Source organism: Salvia splendens, chromosome 2, assembly GCF_004379255.2.
Source record: "Salvia splendens isolate huo1 chromosome 2, SspV2, whole genome shotgun sequence".
Classification (NCBI taxonomy): Eukaryota; Viridiplantae; Streptophyta; class Magnoliopsida; order Lamiales; family Lamiaceae; genus Salvia; species Salvia splendens.
The window spans coordinates 13,939,858-13,964,596 of record NC_056033.1 but is presented as its reverse complement, the minus strand read 5'-3'; the positions used below and the strand labels follow the sequence as shown (position 1 = coordinate 13,964,596).

Below are 24,739 nucleotides of genomic sequence, written 5' to 3'. Positions count from 1 at the left end.
ACTCAACAACAAACATTTTCATGTCAACAACTTATATAATTTATGTCAACAATAATATTTTAGGCAATATCACAACCACCTTATCTACACAACTCACAAATTCCAACAACACAATCGAATTAAAAACGGTATCCATATATTTCACAAACTAACCTTGATGGTTGGACGTCAAATAAATCGTCTTCTCAAATTCATCTACATATTTCACAATTCATCTACGAGTTCAAAGCGGGACCCACAAACCAGAAGTGAATCCATCCCCCAATCACGATGAAGATGGAAGCATAGGCAAATTTGTTGAGCCAAAACAGCAGCCCTTTCTTGCCGACATACAGCCCCACCGCCTTCTTACTCAAGCTCATCGATTCCCCATCATTCGGCGCTTGCTTTTTCGCTGCCGTTCTGCCTCCGCCACCGTCGCCTTCCTCCTCCACCTTTGAATCTGATTTCTACGGTCTCCGCCTAGATCTAAGTAAATGCTTTCTTAGATTTAAGAAGATTTCAGCTTATTAGCTTCACACACAAAGAACTAATCCGCAGGAAACTACCACTCTATTCTAAAGATGGTTGCATATCACAAAACAGGCTGCTTGAAGGAGAAAGCTATAATTAAGTGATTAACTATCAAAATTCAAAGAAATGCAACAAGAAATTAACCATCCCTACAGTGTTACTCTCCTTCAATCTTTAAAATCCATTTCCAGCAGTGAAAGCCTTTCAATTTACACAAACAATACACATTTTCGCCAATCGCCAAACCACTATTCAAACAATAGAGCAAAACTACTAACAGCTGAGAAAGGTAAAGCGAAATTGCAATCAAATCAGCGAAATTTCTCCGAAACGCACCGGTGAGTAAACCTCGCAGAAGCCAGCGGCTTCACGAAAATCACTCCATCACTAATCTCAGCAGCACTCAACATCGATTTCGCCACCGCAACGCACTCGTTCTCCTTATTACACATGGAATCGTCGGTGCCGCTGACATTATCCAGCACCGAATATTCATTCACGCCTCCAATTCCGCCTGAATCGAGCTTATCAGACTCCGATCCTCTCTCCACGCCTTCAAATTTGTACTCCGCACCCAGACTCGTCGGAAATTCGGTTTCACCGATCTCGATAGGCAGCTGCTGCACATTCTACGGCGTTCAGATTCTACCTAGGGTTTCAATTTTCATCTTCTTCTCAATTTTCTGTATTTTCTGATCTCCAATTCTCAATCTGATGGAGGAATACAATCATGAGATGAGAGGGGGCTCGAATTGGAGGTGCAATTTTGTGTACTGAAGCGTATGGAAGGAACCCCTCAGAGATGGAGAGAGAGATCGAGAAGCATAGAGCAAGAGATGAGAGTTGCTGAATTTTAATTACCTTAAAATTACCATTATACCCTTTCATAATAAATTAATTTAAAAATATTTTTTGTGTGGCAAAATCTAGACCACTCATTTAATAAAAATGAGTGGCTGAGATTGCATCTCATTTCTCAATTAGCTTAAAAAATCTCAATTGATCATGGACCTATATATATAGGGAGATGATCAAAATAAGTATGTGTTTAAATCCAGAAATGCAGACCAAATCTTGGCCCTAGGATTAGATGATCTAATGGTCAATAATTAACCAAAAACACGGAAGGCCATAATTAAGCAATTTTAGGTCATATTATAATATTTGGGTTTAATGTCATGTTAAGATCGTTTTAGGTCATGCTTTGTTAGCATGACCTAAAAATTACCTAATTATGACCTAAAAGTGCCCTAATTATGATATTGTTCTGCGTTTCTGTATTTAAATCTAGTTTTGCATAGATCAAAACCCTATATATATATATATATATATATATATATATATATATATATATATATATATATATATATATATAGGATTGTGATCAATACCGAACCACTCTTAAACCTTAAACGCCGAACAACATCATTATATGATAACATGGAGTAACTAATAACAAACATATAATGAACTTCAGATTTCTAAATTATGCATGATGATGTCATTTTTTTTAAATCTTATAATTCCCTATAATGAACTACAAATAAAGTTGTAATGAACTCTGCATTATTATATAATGATGTGTATATATATATATATATATATAGGATTGTGATCAATACCGAACCACTCTTAAACCTTAAACGCCGAACAACATCATTATATGATAACATGGAGTAACTAATAACAAACATATAATGAACTTCAGATTTCTAAATTATGCATGATGATGTCATTTTTTTTAAATCTTATAATTCCCTATAATGAACTACAAATAAAGTTGTAATGAACTCTGCATTATTATATAATGATGTGTTTGGCTTTTATTGTTTAAAACTAGTTTGGTATATAATACAACCATATATATATATATATGATATTCAATTCCGCACTAAGAGAGTAACTCCTTTATATTCCCCCACTCAATAAGGTTATAGCCAGAGTAATTGCTTGATACGACGCAACCATCTCTCCGGTCTGCAACCAGCCAATCCCATCGCGCCACGTGGTGGTGATGCCGTACCTTGGGTGCGACCACATCAACCCGTGCTCAGCCTGTGCACAGCCATGGCCGATCGGAGCTCCGACGTCCACATAACCGTGGTGGTGATGTTAGAAATACAATGCGAAAAATAAAAGACTATTGCATAAAGTAAAAGATGGAGAGAACTTTAAAGACTACATTGTGAATGACTTGAATTAATTCTCTCAATGGTTACACAACCTTTTATAGGCTCTAATTCTAACTATACTTGGAAAATATATTCTAATTATACTAATATCCTTTTTATTTGATTTTCCATAATCTTTAATTGATTTCCTTCTTTATTCTTGCCATAACTTCATCTCTTGCCTTCTTGTTATCCAATTAATTGATTTCCTTATTCCAACACTCCCCCTCAAGTTGAGTATCGAGTTTTTCGACACTTAACTTGCACGATCTTTAGTTTGATAAATAGTTTATACTCGCATTTAAGAGTTCTTCAATTTCCATTGACAGTTTATGCTTGTATCATAGAGCTTCTTCAATTCATCATTGATAATATATACTCGTATCAAAGAGTTATTGAAAGTTTAGACTCGTTTCAAGGAGCTCTTCAATTTTTCTTCATTGAAAGTTTAGGCTCTTATCAAGGAGCTCTTCAATTTTTGTTGACGGTTTTAACTCGTGTCAAGGAGCCAATCTAGAAAGTTTTAACTCGTGTCCGGGAGCTTTGTCTAAATAGTTTTTACTCATATTTAGGAGCTATCTTAGATAGTTTTAGCTCGTATCCAGGAGCCATCTTAGATAGTTTTAACTCATATCTAGGAGCCATCTTAGACAGTTTTGACTCCTGTCGAGGAGCTAATTCAAACAGTTTTGACTCTTGTCGAGGAGCTAATTCAGACAGTTTTGACTCTTGTCAATGAGCTAATCTAGACAGTTTTTGCTCATAACTAGGAGCCACTTCATTTTTTTTATGACTGACAGTCTTTTCTCGTGTCGATGAGCTCATTCACATTTCTGACTGACAGTTTTTACTCGTGTCGAGGAGGTCATTCACCTTTGGACTAAATTTAATTTGCAGCCCAAAGCTTAATTTGGAGGACCATTCCCAGCCCATTCCAGCTCAAACTATGAGCCCATTATTTTCATTTTTTTTCTTCTTGAGCCCAATAACACTAGGCCCAATTTGGTTTTTTTTTGGAAATACTCAATTGAGAAGACGTCAACACCCGCATCCTTTCTCCTCTCGTCTCCATCACGGCGTCCTCCTCGACACCAACAGCCACAACTTTTCATCTCTCCAAAAATCAACAGGGTTCTTCCTATTATCGACGACTCATTCTCGGTTGTAATGTACTATATCCACCATGGTCGGTCCCCAACTTTCCGGTGACAGTCTCTCCCCTGTGACGGATTCTACTTGAAGCCGACACATGCAAGCTGTTTGGTCTCTCAAAAGAGATTTGAGTTTCCTTTTTCGATTTGCTTCTTTTTCTATCTCGGAGATTCTCTACTCAATTTGGTGATGAATTGTTCGGTCAGACACACTCTCCTTGGCCGGGCAATTCGTCAACTTCTTTGCCTGGCGAGCTTCTCTCACGCCATTCAATTGGAGATGAATCTTCCGGTAGGTTACTTCCTCACCCCCTCTACCGGACAAATCGAGAACTCCTCCGATGTTTTCTTCTCTTGACGGCGGTTGGGCTGCGGCGCTCTATCGGTAACCACCAACAAACTCTTTCCCTTTTGGCGTCTCCATCTCGGAGACTCTTGATCTCTTGGTTGGGCTGCTACAGCCTCGGCTCTTCTTTCGGTGGTACATACTGTCCTGCTCTCTTCTCGGCATTCTTCTAGGCGTGATGAATCGTTTGCCAGTGTTTGTCGTCTCCCCCTCGCCAGACGATTCATTGAATTCTCTTCTTCCATTTTTTATGTTTGTAAGATTGTGAAAGATGGCTTGGTTGGGCTGCTACTCTGCGGCCTTTTTGACAGCATCGGTTCTTTTCTCTGTTCGAAGAAGAATTGTTCAGCTGTTTGCTTTCTCTTCCCTCGACTGGATGATTCAGTATCTCCATCTTTGGAGCCATCATCTCTTCTATGGAGAAACAGACTGGCCTGCTATGGATGTCCGACATCTTCACTTTCGAAGTCTTCTTGCCTTCTTCTCTTAGATCTCTCTTGCTCGCTGCCATCTCCTTATCGGCGCTCCCACCGACGTCCAATCGACTCTTTCTTGCTAGTTGTTAATTGCCTACTCCGCAGTTTTGACAAGAGAGGCCATCATCACGTTGTTTGCGGTCTGTGCCGTCATCTATCTGTGGTACTGTTCGCCGTCGGTCGGAGCTGAGCAGCCGCTGCTGGAGTCACCGTCGACCGGAGTTTCCAGCGCTAGAGGCGCGAGGATGTCCAGCCGTTGCTGGACCTCGCTGAGGTCACCCTGTTGCTGCTGTCCAGATCAGTTCGGGCAGCCGCTGCCAGACGTTCTTCGTCTTGGCAGCCCATTTCTCTCAAAACTTGATAGGAACTTGGAATTGTTTCCTTCTCTCTTGATTTCTTGAACAAAAATATGAGCTGGAGAACTTTGGCACAACCTTTTTTGTGATTTTTGGGTTCCCCCGATTGAAAGGAAGATTTTGTTTTTGAACAAACTAAGGAAGGATCGTTAGCTGCTCTGATACCATGTTAGAAATACAATGCGGAAAATAAAAGACTATTGCAGAAAGTAAAAGACGGGGAGAACTTTAAAGACTACATTGTGAATGACTTGAATTAATTCTCTCAATGGTTACACAACCTTTTATAGGCTCTAATTCTAACTATACTTGGAAAATATATTCTAATTATACTAATATCATTTTCAATTGATTTTCCATAATCTTTAATTGATTTTCTTCTTTATTCTTGCCATAACTTCATCTCTTGCCTTCTTGTTATCCAATTAATTGATTTCCTTATTCCAACACTCCCCCTCAAGTTGAGTATCGAGTTTTTCGACACTTAACTTGCACGATCTTTAGTTTGATAAATAGTTTATACTCGCATTTAAGAGTTCTTCAATTTCCATTGACAGTTTATGCTTGTATCATAGAGCTTCTTCAATTCATCATTGATAATATATACTCGTATCAAAGAGTTATTGAAAGTTTAGACTCGTTTCAAGGAGCTCTACAATTTTTCTTCATTGAAAGTTTAGGCTCTTATCAAGGAGCTCTTCAATTTTTGTTGACGGTTTTAACTCGTGTCAAGGAGCCAATCTAGACAGTTTTAACTCGTGTCCGGGAGCTTTGTCTAAACAGTTTTTACTCATATTTAGGAGCTATCTTAGATAGTTTTAGCTCGTATCCAGTAGCCATCTTAGATAGTTTTAACTCATATCTAGGAGCCATCTTAGACAGTTTTGACTCTTGTCGAGGAGCTAATTCAAACAGTTTTGACTCTTGTTGATGAGCTAATTCAGACAGTTTTGACTCTTGTCAAGGAGCTAATCTAGACAGTTTTTGCTCATATCAAGGAGCCACTTCATTATTTTTATGACTGACAGTCTTTACTCGTGTCGAGGAGCTCATTCACATTTCTGACTGACAGTTTTTACTCGTGTCGATGAGGTCATTCACCTTTGGACTAAATTTAATTTGCAGCCCAAAGCTTAATTTGGAGGACCATTCCCAGCCCATTCCAGCTCAAACTATGAGCCCATTATTTTCATTTTTTTTCTTCTTGAGCCCAATAACACTATGCCCAATTTGTTTTTTTTGGAAATACTCAATTGAGAAGACGTCAACACCCGCCTCCTTTCTCCTCTCGTCTCCATCACGGCATCCTCCTCGACACCAACAGCCACAACTTTTTATCTCTCCAAAAATCAACAGGGTTCTTCCTATTATCGACTCCTTCTCGGTTGTAATGTACTATATCCACCATGGTCGGTCCCCAACTTTCCGGTGACAGTCTCTCCCCCTGTGACGGATTCTACTTGAAGCCGACACGTGCATGCTGTTTGGTCTCTCAAAAGAGATTTGAGTTTCCTTTTTCGATTTGCTTTTTTCCTATCACAGAGATTCTCTACTCAATTTGGTGATGAATTGTTCGGTCAGACACACTCTCCTTGGCCGGGCAATTCGTCAACTTCTTTGCCTTGCGAGCTTCTCTCACGCCATTCAATTGGAGATGAATCTTCCGGTAGGTTACTTCCTCACCCCCTCTACCGGACAAACCGAGAACTCCTCCGCTGTTTTCTTCTCTTGACGGCGGTTGGGCTGCGGCGCTCTATCGGTGACCGCCAACAAACTCTTTCCCTTTTGGCGTCTCCATCTCGGACACTCTTGATCTCTTGGTTGGGCTGCTACAGCCTCGGCTCTTCTTTCGGTGGTACATACTGTCCTGCTCTCTTCTCGGCATTCTTCTAGGCGTGATGAATCGTTTGCCAGTATTTGTCGTCTCCCCCTCGCCAGACGATTCATCGAATTCTCTTTTTCCATTTTTTATGTTTGTAAGATTGTGAAAGATGGCTTGGTTGGGCTGCTACTCTGCGGCCTTTTTGACAGCATCAGTTCTTTCCTCTGTTCGAAGAAGAATTGTTCAGCTGTTTGATTTCTCTCCCCTCGGCTGGATGATTCATTATCTCCATCTTTGGAGCCATCATCTCTTCTATGGAGAAACAGACTGGCCTGCTATGGCTGTCCGACATCTTCACTTTCGGAGTCTTCTTACCTTCTTCTCTTAGATCTCTATTGCTCGTTGCCATCTCCTTATCGGCGCCCCACTGACGTCCAATCGAATCTTTCTTGCTAGTTGTTCGTTGGCTACTCCGCAGTTTTGATAAGAGAGGCCATCATCACGTTGTTTGCGGTCTGTGCCGTCATCTATCCGTGGTACTGTTCGCCGTCGGTCGGAGCTGAGCAGCCGCTGCTGGAGTCACCGTCGACCGGAGTTTCCAGCGCTGGAGGCGCGAGGACGTCCAACCGCTGCTGGACCTCGCTGAGGTCACCCTGTTGCTGCTGTCCAGATCAGTTCGGGCAGCCGCTGCCAGACGTTCTTCGTCTTGGCAGCCCATTTCTCTCAAAACTTGATAGGAACTTGGAATTGTTTCCTTCTCTCTTGATTTCTTGAACAAAAATATGAGCTGGAGAACTTTGGCACAACCTTTTTTGTGATTTTTGGGTTCCCCCGATTGAAAGGAAGATTTTGTTTTTGAACAAACTAAGGAAGGATCGTTAGCTGCTCTGATACCATGTTAGAAATACAATGCGGAAAATAAAAGACTATTGCAGAAAGTAAAAGACGGGGAGAACTTTAAAGACTACATTGTGAATGACTTGAATTAATTCTCTCAATAGTTACACAACCTTTTATAGGCTCTAATTCTAACTATACTTGGAAAATATATTCTAATTATACTAATATCATTTTCAATTGATTTTCCATAATCTTTAATTGATTTTCTTCTTTATTCTTGCCATAACTTCATCTCTTGCCTTCTTGTTATCCAATTAATTGATTTCCTTATTCCAACACCCCCCCTCAAGTTGAGTATCGAGTTTTTCGACACTTAACTTGCACGATCTTTAGTTTGATAGTGCATATAATTATGTTTTACCATTTTGACCTTCTGGTGCAGAACGGCCACTACCCCGTTGATTGGTCAGGTTTCATTTTTTTGCTCACTCGTTTTCAACATATACAAGTATAACTATTCGTTTCCGATTAAGTTTTAGTATTGTTATTTCTTATTTCATGTGTATACTGATATAATTATGTGAGTGCCGCAGAATAGAAAATAAGCATGGATTTGGAAGATCAGAATAAATCATAAAGTTGACATAAGGGGGATGATTAATTGATTGATTAGCAAAGATGATGAAAGTTGACATAAGGGGGATGATTAATTGATTGATTAGCAAAGATGATGAAAGAATGAATTTAGTTCAGACTAGCAAGAAAGATGGGAGTATTTCGTTTTGAATTGTCTACCAATCTATAGTCTACATTTTATTATTTGAATACAGAGTAATATCACAAATTTTCTCCCTCTACTCCCTCCGTCCTAAAAAACATTTAATATTTTTAGTAAATGCACCTCATACTCACTTTGCTAACTCAATACATTCGCATTTTATTCCCTCCATTTCATAATAGTGGAGACATTTCTTTCCAATAAGGAGATTAAAAAATGATGTGTAATTTATTAAATAAAAAGATAATAAAGTAAGAGTGTAGATAAAGTAAGAAAGAGGGAAAAGTAAAAAGAAGAAATGCGTTAACTTTTACTAAAAATGGAAAAGACTTTACTACTATAGAACGTACCAAAATAGTAAAATGACTTCGCTACTATGGAATGAGGGGAGTACTAAATTAGTACTCTACATAAAAAATACTTCATATGTCCATTAAATATGAAACATTTCCTATTTGTCCATGTTTTAGAAAAATGATAGTAATAGATAGTTAAAGTGATGAAAAAGTAAAGTAAGAGAGAGAATAGTGTAGAGGAGAGTCTCTTCTACATTATTATCTTTTTACTTTACGTTTTTCTCGACTTTAACTACTCATATTTATTATTTATCTGTTCCACCGAAGATTACCCACTTTCTTTTTTAGTTTTTCTCACTCAAGATGATCTATTACTAAAAATATAAACTTATTTATCTCTATACCTAACACACAAAAATAAAACCATGCAAAATCTTGTGTCGCCAAGTAAGGGGTCATCTTCCTTGAAACAAAGAGAATATTATTTTCCTAAAACATGTACAGAACAAAAATATTTTATATTTAATGGAACGGAGGGATGTAGTAGGCATTCGACTAACTTTTTTATAAATTTCATCTATAGAGTTGTCTGAGTCAAAGTGTCCTCAAATAATCTAGAAACTGACATCATGTATTTTCCACAGTTAATGGAGAAGCGGTTGTGGACTATATTCTGGGGCTCCCACCAGTTCGTGTTGCTGATCTCCCACTAGTCATAAGAGACCAGGAATCCATGCCAAATCTCATACAAATATTACCCAAAGACTCCAACGCAAAACACCTCATTTTCGCATCCTATTACCACCTAGAATCCCAAGTTATCGGTGCTCTGAGGCAGAAATCTTCATTATCAATCCACACCATGGGCCCCATTGCAGTATATTCTAGGCTCAGAGAATTGAAAACGAGCAGTCGCGCGGCCGCAGCCGCCGATGACTACTTGAGATGGCTAGACCACCAGCCACCAAGCTCAGTGTTGTACATCTCCCTATGTAGTTTCTTGCATATCTCAGCTGCCCAGATGGATGAGATTGCTGCAGGGTTGCACGAGAGCGGTGTTAGGTTCTTGTGGGTGGCTAGACGAGAGGCGGCTCGGTTACTGAATGATGGGGTACGAACTAAACCCTAATGGCAAGCCCAATAACAGTGACGGCCCATCAGCCCAGAGCCCAAGAAAGAGTATCTGTTCGGCACCAAAGAGTTCGGCACGACCAAAGAGTTCGGACTCAGCCTACAGCTCGGTAAAAGCCGACCAGTCAAGCTCTCCTCTCAGATCGGCAAGAGCTGATCGGTAAAGTCCAGCAGTTCGGTCTCAGCATTCGACCGAACTAGGAGTTAGTGGACTCATGAAAGGCCTCCACGACCTCCACTATACCCACGATCTATTTAGTGGTACGAAGCAGTTATTGAGCAGTTATTGCTCACCCACGATCTTGTTAGTGGGGCTGCAAACCACGATCCTAGTTCAATGTATAAATAGGACTTAGATCAGATAGACAGGGTTAAGCTCTCTAGAGATAAAATACCATATAGCAAGTCTGTGTTGTAAGCTGTAATCCCAGATCAAGCAATACAATCTTGCCCTCCCTTCTTCCCGTGGACGTAGATTTACTTCAGTAAATCGAACCACGTAAATTCTTTGTGTCGTAGTCTTCATTCTCTACCAGCATTTACTAACATCAGAAATTCGCGCAATCATCACTGGCGCCGTCTGTGGGAAACAGAGAACAAAATTTGTGATAAAGCGAATTTTTGATCCATTTTTTCCACCCAAAAAATGCATACCAGATCGCAGAGTACCCGTATTCCTGCCCGTGAGAACCAGGAGGAAGCCAATCCATCCCATAGGTCTGGAAAACAGCCTAGGGATAAATCCACCACCAGTTCTCATGGCGAAGGAACAAGCCGCTCCAAAAATCGTCCCACTGAGTCTTCCCAGCAGCCCGATTTGAATGAGGCTGTCAAGCAGTTTTTGGCGGCGAAGCAGGAGGAATTCTTAACCTTCCTGCGAAAAAACCAAAAGCAGCCGGAGACGAAAACGACGGATTCTCCTTCTCCCTCCGCACAAGAAAGTCACTACCGCAGTAGTGTCGCATCTCCCAGGAGAAAGAATCCCCGTCCCCAACATGTTCCAGTTCCTCCTCGGTACCGGAATCACAGGAGAACTCAATCTCCTCCATACCGACGAGATATCGGATTCGCCGTGTACGGAGCACTGAAGACTCCGTTCTCGGACGACATCACCCGAACTCCCCTACCACAGAACTACCGAACTCCGTCGATGACTTATGACGGGCTCGTGGACCCTCACGATTTCTTGGGGCGCTATCAATATAACATGGCGAACCAGGGTCTCAACGAGGTCCACATGTGCAAGCTGTTTCCCGAGCTGCTCATCGGGAACGCGAGAAGGTGGTTCGATAGCCTCCCCCAGGGCAGCATCAGATCTTACCGAGATCTAATGGATGCCTTCCACAGGAGGTTCTTTCAGAAAGCGGAAGCCCGAATCACTTCGGCTCAGCTGCTTTCCATTCGTCAAGGTCGCGACGAAAAAATCAGCGACTTTATGACAAGATTCCACAAGGAATGCCTGCAAGTAGACGATCTCAACGATCTGCTTGTCATCTCGGCATTCCAAAATGGAATCCTGCCCGGAGCTCTCTACAGGAAGCTCGTTGAGTGCGGTCCGCAGACAGCTCAGGAAATGTGGGACATTGCGGACCAGTACTCCCGGGCCGATGAGGCAGACCGTCGCAAACGGTCGTTAGACAGCTCATCGACCCGAGGAGACAGAAGGAAGCCCGATCATAGCGATCAGGGGCATCCTCGCCGGACTCCATTTGAAAGAATTCAAAGGGCTCCGGTGCAAGACAGATTGGGACCTCGTCTCAATCCCGAGAATCCGCCCGCTCAGTTCGTACCGCTGAACAAGCCGAGAGCGGAAATTTTCGAACTGCACTCTGACCTATTCGAAAAGCCAAAGCGGATGACGAAATCAGCCGCGCGCCGACCACAGGATAGCTACTGCTCCTACCATCAAGACCACGGTCACGATACTGAGGAGTGCAGAAACTTGGCTGCAGGTATCGATGTTCTTGTGAAGGCAGGGACATTGAAAAAATACCAAAGCAAGCAGCCAAAAAAGAATAAAAAGCAGAGTGGTGCGAACTGCGCTCCTCAGGATCCGAAAAGGCAGCCGGGTCCCGAAGACGATGACGAGCCGCAATATGATGGAGTAATCCAGACTATTGACGCGCTCCCTGCCGGGAAGACCAAGTCGTCCCTAAAGTCAGAGCGCAGAGGCTCCAATCGAGAGGAGCCAACGCATAAAAGGCTGAAGCAGGACGAAGTGATTACGTTCTCGGCTGCTGATCCCGTCCCGGCCATCTCTCCTCACCAAGACGCCATTGTCATCCAAGCCGGAGTGGCAAACAAACTGATCCACAGGGTGTTTGTGGATACAGGAGCGTCGGTTAGCATTCTTTTTAAAGAGTGCTTTGACAAACTAGAAGTGGACCCAGCTCGGCTCAGTCCGGCTCCGCTTCCCCTGAAGAGCTTCGCCCAAGAGGACACCCGCCCTGAAGGTATTATCAGCCTTCCGATCACGGTGGGGAAAGCGCCTACTAGCTCCAGTACGATGATTGAGTTTTTCGTGGTGAAAGCTCGGTCCCCGTACAACATCATCCTGGGAAGAGACTGGCTCAACACAGTTCGGGCCGTTTGCTCCACTTATCACCTCACCATCAAGATCCCTACTAAAGGAGGGATAGCGGTCATCCGAGGTGACCAAAAGAGAGCAAAGGAATGTCTGCAAATTGCGCTTAGAAGTGCCGAGCAGTCAGATCGGCACCACCAAGCATAGCAATCACAGCAGCCGGAGTCAGAGGCGATGACCGAAGTCATACCGGAGCCGAACTCGATGACAGTTCAGCTGTACGAAGACGATCCATCCAGAACGGTTAAGATCGGCTTCGCGGGAACGCCCCTACTTCGGGAAAAAACCATCCAGCTCCTCAAGGAGTATAAAGACGTCTTTGCATGGTCTCCGTTGGACATGACCGGAGTGCCCCCCGAGGTAATCACTCATCGGTTAAATATTGATCCTTCAGTCCGGCCGATAAAACAGAAGCAAAGACTCTTTGCGGCAGAACGAAGTCAAGTCATCCATGACGAAGTCCGTCAATTATTGAAGGCGGATGTGTTATTCGAAGTGAAGTATCCTTCGTGGGTGGCCAATCCTGTCATGATCAAGAAAAAGGAAGGAGGATGGCGGATGTGCATAGATTTCACCGATCTAAATAAGCACTGTCCCAAAGATTGCTATCCCCTTCCGAACATAGATAAAAAAGTAGAAGCTTTGATAGGCTTTGAAATTTTTTGTTTTCTTGATCTGTACAAAGGATACCATCAAGTTTTAATGGATGAGATTGACGCTTCAAAAACGGCCTTCATTACTGATTTCGGCATTTTCGCTTATAAAAAGATGCCATTTGGTTTAAAGAATGCCAGAGCCACTTATCAAAGGATGGTAGACAAGCTTTTTCGGCACCTGATTGGAAAGGAGGTCGAAGTGTATGTTGACGATATAGTCGTCAAAAGCAAAAGCACTTCGGAGTACGAGCACAACCTCAAGTCCACTCTCAACGTGCTCAAGAAAGCCAACCTCAAACTTAATCCCCAAAAGTGTACCTTTTTGGTAGATTCGGGAAAGTTTCTGGGTTGTTGGGTTTCAAAGGACGGACTCAAGGCAAACCCCTCAAAAGTTCAAGTTGTTCAAAACATGGCGATGCCGAAGTCCATACATGACGTGCAAAGGCTAACCGGATGTCTAGCCGCACTGAATCGATTCCTTTCTCAAGCAGCCGAAAAGCAACTGCCGTTCTTCACGGTGTTGAAAAAGGCACCAAAGTTCGAGTGGGGAGCCGAGCAGAAAAAGGCCTTTGACGAGCTCAAAAGTTATCTAGTCGAGCTTCCTATTCTCTCTGCTCCAACCGAAGCCGAAGTAATATTCTTATACTTAGCGGCATCGGATCAAACTATCAGCGCGGTGCTTGTACGAGAAGAAGGCCTAAAGCAGCTTCCCATCTACTTTACAAGCCGAGCATTAAGAGGTCCAGAAACCAGGTATCAACCTCTGGAAAAGATTGCTCTGGCATTAGTAAATGCAGCAAGGAGACTGCGGCCATACTTCTATGCTCACAAGGTATGCGTCTTAACTGATCTGCCACTTCGGCAAGTGTTGACCAAACCAGAAGCATCAGGCAGAATCGCCAAGTGGGCTATAGAGTTGGGAGAGCACACAATTGAATATCTACCTCGGAAAGCCATCAAGGGACAAGCCTTGGCAGATTTTCTTGCAGAAGCGAAGTTCGATCAAGCAATTCCTGTTATTGCCGAACAGAAGAATTCTGCCAGTGCCGAACTAGCACAGCCCTTGGAATCCGAAGTAGAGCCGCCGGACTGCTGGAGCGGGTTCGTAGATGGAGCTTCGAACAAGATGGGAAGTGGAGCTGGTATTTTACTTGTCGCTCCCGACGGACACGAGGTAGCCTACTCACTTCGGTTCCTATTCCCCACTACTAATAATGAAGCCGAGTACGAAGCCCTCCTGGCCGGACTCCAGTTAGCGCAAAGTCTGCTCGTCAAATCTCTCAAAGTCCATTGTGATTCACAAGTCATAGTAAATCACATGTTGGGTACAAGTGAAGCCCGTGACGAGAGAATGAAGAAGTATTTGGACAAAGCGCAAAGCATCAGCCGAAGTTTCTCCTATTTTCGGATAATCCGCATTCCCAGAGCGGAAAATAGCCGAGCAGATACCTTAAGTAAGTTGGCCTCAGATCCGAGCTCAAAGGCGGAAGAATTAATGCACCGAAGCATTGATGAAGCCGAGGTACACTCAGTATCCAGCTCGCCGAACTGGATGACGCCGATCTTGCAGTATCTGGATCAAGGACAATTGCCCGAGGATAAGAGAGAAGCTCGGAAGATCACGTGCCGAGCACTTCGGTACGAACTTCATGAAGGAGTCCTCTTTAGAAAGTCTTACCTTCAGCCGTTATTGCGGTGCGTAGGACCAGAAGAGACGGACTACATCCTCAGAGAAGTTCATGAAGGATCGTGCGGTAGCCACATCGGAGCCAGAGCTTTAGCTAAAAAAGTACTGAGATGGGGATATTATTGGCCAACCATGGTACAAGAGGCAGTGCAGCTCGTCAAGAAGTGTACGAAGTGCCAAATTCATGCAAATGTCCCAAGGATGCCGCAGACCGATCTATACACTATGCAAAGCCCTTGGCCTTTCATGCAATGGGCATAGACATAGTGGGACCACTTCCTCAAGCTCCTCGGCAAATGAAATTCCTTATCGTTGCCGTGGACTACTTCACGAAGTGGGTGGAGGCTGAGCCATTAGCTACGATAACGAGCTCAAAGGCATTGGACTTCGTCTGGAAGAACATAGTGTGCCGATTTGGCATACCCCACATCCTCATCTCGGATAATGGGACTCAGTTCACCGACAAGACGTTCAAGAATTGGTGCCAAGAGCTGAACATTCAACAGCGGTTCACTTCGGTCTCCCACCCCCAAGCAAACGGACAAACGGAAGTAACGAACCGGATTCTGGTGAAAGGGTTAAAAGCTCGGTTAGAACAAGCCAAAGGACAATGGGTAGAAAATCTCCCTCAAGTCCTATGGTCCTACCGAACTACACCCAAAACCTCCAACGGTGAAACTCCGTATAGTCTGGTGTACGGCACTGAAGCCGTAATTCCGGTGGAGATCGGCGTACCCAGTCCCCGAACTCTAAATTTCTCCTCAGAAATGAATGACGACGGACTGAGAGCAGAACTAGATCTCGCCGAAGAAAGAAGAGAATTGGCGTGCATAAAAGCAGCCAAGTATAAGGAGCAAGTAGCCCGGTATTATAACCAAAGGGTGAAAAAGCTTCAATTTCAAGTGGGAGATCTCGTCTTGAGAAACAACGAAGTAAGCCGAGCAGAAAAGCTGGGCAAACTCGAACCCACATGGGAGGGTCCATATCGGGTGTCAGAAGTCCTCGGCAAAGGGTCTTATAAATTGACTCACATGTCAGGAGAACAAGTACCCCGAACATGGCACGTCTCCAACCTCAAGAAGTTCCACTTGTAAGAGACAAAAGTCCGGTCAGTCCGTCTCGTGTCTAGTTCGGTCATAGGGGTATATGTTTTTATTTGTTTGTTTCTTACTTGTACCTTTTACTTGTCGTTTTTTTAAAAAAAAAGTTTGAAGTTTTTTTCCTTCATCTTTTTCATTTTTTCTCTATGTGTTTTGTCTCTATGTGCTTGTCGTCTCTTACAAATGGTACCAAGGTATATCGTTCTTTAAAGACTGATCCCCTTTTTAGATCGATTATTAAAGACTATTGTGAGTCCAAGCTTCTAAGGAGGATATAAGACCACAATTCAGCTTAACAAGCAGTCCGTCTGAAACGAACTGCAATAAGCCAACGATTGTGAGTCCAAGCTTCTAAGGAGGATATAAGACCACAATTCAGCTTAACAAGCAGTCCGTCTGAAACGAACTGCAATAAGCCAACGATTGTGAGTCCAAGCTTCTAAGGAGGATACAAGACCACAATTCAGCTTAACAAGCACTTCGTCTGAAACGAACTGCAATAAGCCAACGATTGTGAGTCCAAGCTTCTCAGGAAGATACAAGACCACAATTCGGCTTAAGAAATAAGCACTTCGTCTGAAACAAACTGCAATAAGGGAAAGTCCGATCCACGCGATAAACCTCGCCGAATTAGGACGACCAAGTTCGGTCAAAGAAGTTTACCTCATAAGACCGGGGACGACCATGTCTGGTCAAAGAGGTTTACTGCATAAGACCACTTCGGTTAACTGGGAAAGTCCGATCCACGCGATAAAACTCGCCGAATTAGGACAAGGGAAAGTTCGATCCCGGCGACAAAAATCGCCAAATTAGAACACAAACCAAGTCCGGTCAAAGATGTTTATTTCATCAGACCAAAGACGAGTCCGGTCAAAGATGTTTATTTCATCAGACCAAAGACGAGTCCGGTCAAAGATGTTTATTTCATCAGACCAAAGACGAGTCCGGTCAAAGATGTTTATTTCATCAGACCAAAGACGAGTCCGGTCAAAGATGTTTATTTCATCAGACCAAAGACGAGTCCGGTCATAGATGTTTATTTCATCAGACCAAAGACGAGTCCGGTCAAAGATGTTTATTTCATCAGACCAAAGACGAGTCCGGTCAAAGATGTTTATTTCATCAGACCAAAGACGAGTCCGGTCAAAGATGTTTATTTCATCAGACCAAGGACCAAGTCCGGTCAAAGAAGTTTACTTCATAAGACCAAGGACCAAGTCCGGTCAAAGAAGTTTACTTCATAAGACCGAGGACAAGTACGATGAAATTTTTTCGCTAAGCTGTAAATACAGTGTTAGAAGCGAAAACAAAATTTCATTTTTCAAATCTTGTTCGGCATACAACTCAGCTACCCTACAAAATGGCGTTACGCTATTACAAAGGACTATTCTACTGTCCAGGGTTGCTGAAGTTAAGCCACCTATCTGCAAAATCCTCTGGAAGCCGAGTTCGGTTGTTCCGAGCAGATGAAGAATAAGCAGGTCGACGAGATGCTATCCTCGACCCAACACCTCTTCCGCGAGCCCCAGAAGCTCTAACCCCTCGGCGATGAAGAGTCTCTGCAATAAGCATCTGCTGATCTTGCTCGCTCATAGTCACAACTCCTCGGCGAATTTCAGTCCGTCCCTGTCTTGACGATTCCGGTTGCTCCTGAGCCCGTTCTCGTCTTGACGTTTCCGGCTGTTCCGGAGTTCGTTGTTGACTTGGAGTAGGATTTTGAACAAGGGAACCAGAGGCTTGATCTGGAGTGCGAGCATCTGTTGGCGGGAAATGCCTAAGGAATCTCTCGATTGCGGGACGCCGGGAAAGAATGATGTCGTACCGAGAAGCCCAGCGCCGTAATGATTTCACAACTTGTTGGCAAGCCGAGCTCTCCAGCGCATTGTTCCTCCGGAGTACATGATATTCCTCCCACAGTTCGTCAACTCGACTCTGAACATCTGATATGGTCACTCCCCCGCGCACACGGATGTAATCCTCGTACGCAGTCCTCTCAGCAATGGTCGTATTCAGCTCGGCCTCCAGATCCTTCTTATCGGACTCTAAGTCCTTATTATCGGCCTCCAGCTTCACTAAACGAGCCAGAAGCTCGTCATTCTTCGTCTGATCGGCTATAGCTCTTTTCTCAGCTTCGTCTAAAGCCGAAGAGTACAGCCGTTTCCAGTGAAGTATCTCCATCTCCTTGAGTACAAAGCAGCTATATTAGTTCGGCAGCTGTACCGAGCAGATAGTAAAATACAACAGGAATAAAGGCGAGTACGAAAAGCTATACGAAGACAAGTGTAGAGAATTTTTCATTCACAAGGAAAATTTTTTACACTAGGAGGGCTTCAAGGCCATTTTACAAGGAAGAAACTAGACTAAGAGAAGGGAGACGAAATCATACTCCGCCAGCTTCGTCTCCGGATCCTCGGTCTGGTTCAGCTTCTTTCTCCTGAGCTACCTCAGCCTCGGCCTCGCATCCTGCCGGCCTCGCCTCCGCCTCCTGATCGGCTTCCTTCTCCGGATGCCCGGCCCGCTCGACTTCGGCCTCCAGCTCCAGCGGCTCGGCCTCACCCTCTCCGTTGTAAGTCGAAGCGGGTGAAACGGGTCCCACGGAGGCAAAGATAGCCTCCAGGTTCTCGTCCCGATCAGCTCGACAACTCCGGACTCGGTCTGCAGAAAGCAGGACCGAGGATGAAGCGAGCTCCTCAAGGAGCGGCAGATTCTGAAGCCGAGCAGCTATCTCTCGGCTGTACAGAGGCAGCACGACGTCGGCCCCCTGCTCGCCCTTATCGGTAATTAGCCTTACCAGACTACCGACAAAGGCCGAGAACTGGCTGCTCAAAAAGAGTTTCTCCGTGTAAACACGGAGAGCCTCCCCCTGGGCAGCCACGGCGGCAGCCTCCTTCTGAGCCTCCCGGTGCTTCGTCTGCTCTTGCAGGATGATGAGCTGGTTTTTGGCTGACCGGGCTTCATCCTGAGCCGAGATCCTAGCAGCTCGGGCCCTCTCAAATTTGGCCTCAGCCTGTTCGGCCAGACTACGAGCAAGAAGCAACTTCTTCTGCATCTCCTCGTAGTCGTGGGATGCTTTGGAGAGCTCCACGGAGACGAGCTTGGCTCTCTGAAGATGAACAAGGAAAAAACTCAACAGAATGGCCATCAAAAAATGTGGAAAAGAAGCCAAGTCAGAAAGCTTACCTCCACAAAATTCGTCGGCCATTGAAAAGGCTCAGGGACGTGTTCCGGGATGTCTGCAACCACCTCGGAGATGACCAGGTCTTTCCCCGGCACTCTTGGGGACTCATGAAATTTCCCCTTCCCTTTAGCCGAACACGACTCCGGCACTTTCGGATCCGAAGAAGAGGTTTTTTGCCTCTTCGGATTCTTCTCGGCTTCAGACGCCGAGCGAGGGGCTCTCTGCCTCTCCGGCTCCACAAGCTCGGAGGACTTTCGGATAGCCTTATTCAGCATGTACACTGCCAAAAAGCAAGAAAGCAAAGTCAGATTTTCTTCGTTAAAGCAGTAGAGCATAAAGATAAAGAGAAATCCTCACCATCGGCCTCTTCGTCCGAAGACGAGATGTCGAACACGACGTCGCCCTTGACGAGCTCAGACTCCGTGTATTGTTTCCTAACTATGGGAATCTTGTTGAGCTCGCCATCGAGCTCGTCCAACGGTTCAGGCCGAGGATGACGGATAACGGACTTCGGCCCTCTCCAGGGAAAACTAGGAGCCGCGGTCCTATCATAGTAGAAGAAGCGGTTTTGCCACTTCGGCCACTTCGTTTTACAAAAGGCCCTAAAGGGCTGTACAGGGATCAAGTAAAACCAAGACCCCTTCCTCTTAAATTGAAAGAATTTAAGGATCGCCTTCAAAGACAAATCCCTTCCTAACTTACGGAGTTCGGCAGCGAAGGCCGACAAGTGCCTCCAAGAGTTCGGAGTCACCTGGCCTAAAGGAAGCTGAAAAAAATCTAGTAAATCTATAAAGGCAGAAGGGAGGGGGAAACGAAGCCCGCATTCTAAGCTGGCCTCGTACACGGTGGCGTAACCCTCCGGCGGGGAGTCAGCCCTATGATCACCGTCAGGTACCACCGCCTTCCCCCCAGGAAAAAAGTATTTTTCGGGTAGGGATATCACAGTATCCTTACTCAAAATACTATGGAAATACTCTACGGTCTTCTCCCCGGACTCTTTCCGGCCAGAAGACCCCTTACCGCCTTTCCTACCGCTACCCGACTCCGAAGAAGAAGAAGAAGACATTTTTCTTACTTTTTGAACGTGAAGAAAGTCTGAAGAAGCTCTTGAAAGCAGAAGAAAATTTCTCGAGAAAGAGAGAGTATAGAAGACGCAACAGCAAAAGTGTTCAAATGAGGAAGAAAGAGCATATTTATCAGATTCGGGAAAGATTTCGAAATCGTTGCGCTGTTTCGAATCCCACCTTTTCAGGATTCAACGGCCGGATTTTACTGTCGCATTTAATGCAGGCACGCGCAAGGCACACCCCCTGACGTCAGCCTCCCCCTTACCGTTATCCAGAATGCCGAAGTGACTCACCTCGCCGAAGTGATTCACTTCGCTTTTCGGGGGGGGTAGTGATGGGGTACGAACTAAACCCTAATGGCAAGCCCAATAACAGTGACGGCCCATCAGCCCAGAGCCCAAGAAAGAGTATCTGTTCGGCACCAAAGAGTTCGGCACGACCAAAGAGTTCGGACTCAGCCTACAGCTCGGTAAAAGCCGACCAGTCAAGCTCTCCTCTCAGATCGGCAAGAGCTGATCGGTAAAGTCCAGCAGTTCGGTCTCAGCATTCGACCGAACTAGGAGTTAGTGGACTCATGAAAGGCCTCCACGACCTCCACTATACCCACGATCTATTTAGTGGTACGAAGCAGTTATTGAGCAGTTATTGCTCACCCACGATCTTGTTAGTGGGGCTGCAAACCACGATCCTAGTTCAATGTATAAATAGGACTTAGATCAGATAGACAGGGTTAAGCTCTCTAGAGATAAAATACCATATAGCAAGTCTGTGTTGTAAGCTGTAATCCCAGATCAAGCAATACAATCTTGCCCTCCCTTCTTCCCGTGGACGTAGATTTACTTCAGTAAATCGAACCACGTAAATTCTTTGTGTCGTAGTCTTCATTCTCTACCAGCATTTACTAACATCAGAAATTCGCGCAATCATCACTGAAGATGTGTGGGGAAAGGGGCGTGCTGGTTGAGTGGTGCGATCAGCTAAGAGTGCTCTCTCATCCTTCTGTCGGGGGTTCCTGTCGCACTGTGGATGGAACTAGACTAAGGAGGCACTGCTGGCGGGCGTGCCTGTTCTTACTTTTCCTATCATTATGGACCAGACCTCTGATGCCAAGGCCATTGTTGAAGATTGGAAAGTTGGTTGGAGGTTTTTGGATAGGGAGTTTGATGACACAAATTTGAAGAAGAGGGATGAGATTGCTGGGATTGTCAAGAGGTTTATGGATTTGGAGAGTGCACAGAGGCAAGAGCTTACAAGAAAAGCAACAAAATTGAGGAAGATTTGTGAAGCGGAATTTGCAAATGGAGGCTCACACCAAACCAATCTTGCTCATTTACTTGAATCAATCTATCTTGATCCACCTCAAGCCTAGGAACAAGCCCACTACTATATATATATATATATATATATATATATATATATATAGGGATGTATTCATTTCCTTTTCCTATATTTCCTCCTTTTTCCTTCTTAATATCAGCCATTAGATTAGAGAAATGGACGGTCAAGATCAACATTGGGTAATTAATCCCGTGTTGCATTATTTGTCCTATTTTGTGCATTATGAGGGTACAATAGTAATCTAATAATGGCTGGAAACCGCTACGAATAATGCACCACATGGTCACGAGTAATGCATATAATTGCCTATATAATGCACAATATGTGAAATGCAATGCATACGAACAAGATGTCCTGTGTTATGATGTTTGACACACGTTTCTTGTTCCCCTAAGGGTTTAATAAGCTTAGGGGCTAGGGTATGGTACGTAGACATGTATGTAATCTTCACATGGTAACGAGTAATGGATATAATTGACTATATAATGCACAATTTGTGAACTGCAATGCATACGAACAAGATGTGCGGTGTTATGATGTTTGACACACGTTTCTTGTTTCCCCTAAGGCTTTAATAAGCTTAGGGGCTAGGGTATAGTACGTACGCATTAATAACAAATTATAAAACGATACGAATAATTCACCAAATTGTCACGAGTAATGGATGTTATTAACTATATAATGCACAATATGTGAACTGCAATGCATACGAATAAGATGTACCATGTTATGATGTTTGACACACGTTTCTTGTTTCCCCTAAGGGTTTAATAAGCTTAGGGGCTAGGGTATAGTACGTAGACATTACTAAATGCACGTATGTAATCTTCAATCCGTTGATTAACCCATATACACAATACCTCTAATAATGCATAATATACTGAGATAATGACAATTAACAGCTACATAATGCACTACCTAAACCAAATAATGCACATACGTATATTCCAATAACAACAATTTGTTAGTAATGTCTACGTACTATACCCTAGCCCCTAAGCTTATTAAACCCTTAGGGGAAACAAGAAACGTGTGTCAAACATCATAACATGGTACATCTTATTCGTATGCATTGCAGTTCACATATTGTGCATTATATAGTTAATAACATCCATTACTCGTGACAATTTGGTGAATTATTCGTATCGTTTTATAATTTGTTATTAATGCTACGTACTATACCCTAGCCCCTAAGCTTATTAAACCCTTAGGGGAAACAAGAAACGTGTGTCAAACATCATAACACAGCACATCTTGTTCGTATGCATTGCAGTTCACAAATTGTGCATTATATAGTCAATTATATCCATTACTCGTTACCATGTGAAGATTACATACGTGTCTACGTACTACACCCTAGCCCCTAAGCTTATTAAACCCTTAGGGGAAACAAGAAACGTGTGTCCAAACATCATAACATGGTACATCTTATTCGTATGCATTGCAGTTCACATGTGCATTATATAGTCAATTATATGCATTACTAGTGACCATGTGGTGCATTATTCGCAGATACCAAAATGTGGCAGTTACTTTTCCGTCAAATGTCAATAATAACCCTATAATGCATACAACCACCTTCTATAATGCAACACGGAACCAGTTTTCTAGAATCAATCTGATCCGTTGATGCCTTAGATCTAACGCGTAATATTAAGAAGGAAAAAGGATCTAAGATGTGAAAAGGAGAATAACGCTCCCCTATATATATATATATATATATATATATATATAGGATTGTATTCAAATCCTTTTTACCTATTAAATTCAATTTCCTTCTTAATCTCCACCCTTTATTTCAGCCGATCTAATGGACAAAATAAGTTGATCCAATTATCATATTGCATGCGTTTTTTACGTGTGAAGGGTAAAATTGAAATTCTCTCTTCTAGTTAGTTATGGTATGAGGCGTGAATTCCTCCCTCCACGCTGATTGCAGTTTATCATCAAATCTTTTCCAGATTTAGTTCATTGCGTCCATAATCCCGCGTGTAGCCGAGTTTCTTTTGCAAATCGAAGTTTCTGTCATTGGTGAACAACTGTTTTGAATCTAAATCTAACAAATACGGTTCATCCCCGGTGTTTCCAGTATCAATGGAAGAAGGTAATATTGCAATTTTCTCCCATGTGTATTGATTTGGTTGCTGTTAATTTTTTTTTGGAAATTCAGCCGCACGACCCAATATGTTTAAATCAGCGAATTCGTGCATGTTCTGAGCAATTAAAGCCTGTAGTTGGTCAGAGGTTCGAAACATTAGAGTTTGCACAGCTCCCTTTTGCTGCGGTGTTAGACTCTTCAAGCATGCCAAGAACTCGGCTGGTGTACGCCGGCAGTATAAATAGTCATCCTTCCTTCCCTTGTTCTTTTTATCGTCAGACTCGGTTTGCGCACTACTTGTGGATGCATCCGCTAGTCGCTCCCGGAATTTTTATGCAATTCCAACGGGGAGTAACTCATCTACCGCATCCTCTATGTTCATTCGTAGTTGCTTGGTCCCTGTCAAGCAGCAGCAACTTGCATCATGAATTAGAAACATAATCCAAGGATATGGAAAATAATGCACTGAGATATGAAAATAATGCAGCGTTTACTTGAATTATTGAATATACAAATATCACATTTGTTATCTGCCAATTTATAACATAAATGACCATAATGGTTTCACATATTAAAATAATGTTGTCACATTGGCAATTAATGAAGACATTACATCCAGTAATGAACAAACAACATTCATAATATACTCATACGGGTAATTCAAGGATACATGAAAATAATGCATTGACATATAAAAATAATGCAGACTTTATATGAATTAATGAATATACAAATATCTCATTTGTTATCTGTCAATTTGAAACAGAAATGACCATAATGCAATCACAAATTAAAATAATGTTGTCACATTGGCAAATAATGAAGACATTACATCAAGTACTGAACAAACAGATTTTCTATTTACTTTTTCCAAAATCTAAAACCCCACCACCAACATTCACAATGTACTCATTCAGGTAATTCAAGGATATATGAAAATAATGAATTGACATATAAAAATAATGCAGAGTTTATATGAATTAATGAATGTACAAATATTTCATTTGTTATCTGTCAATTTAAAACAGAAATGACCATATTGCATTCAAAGATTAAAATAATGTTGTCACATTGGCAAATAATGCAGACATCACCTCAAGTAATGAACAAACAGATTTTCGATCTACTTTTTCCAAAATCTAAAACCCCAC

General features: G+C 43.1%; 1 pseudogene; it reads left to right on the top strand.

Annotated features, from left to right (window-relative positions):
• The first annotated feature begins 8,087 nt into the window (after window positions 1-8,087).
• On the top strand, window positions 8,088-21,521 carry LOC121774268 (annotated as a pseudogene).
• Window positions 21,522-24,739: the final 3,218 nt, after the last annotated feature.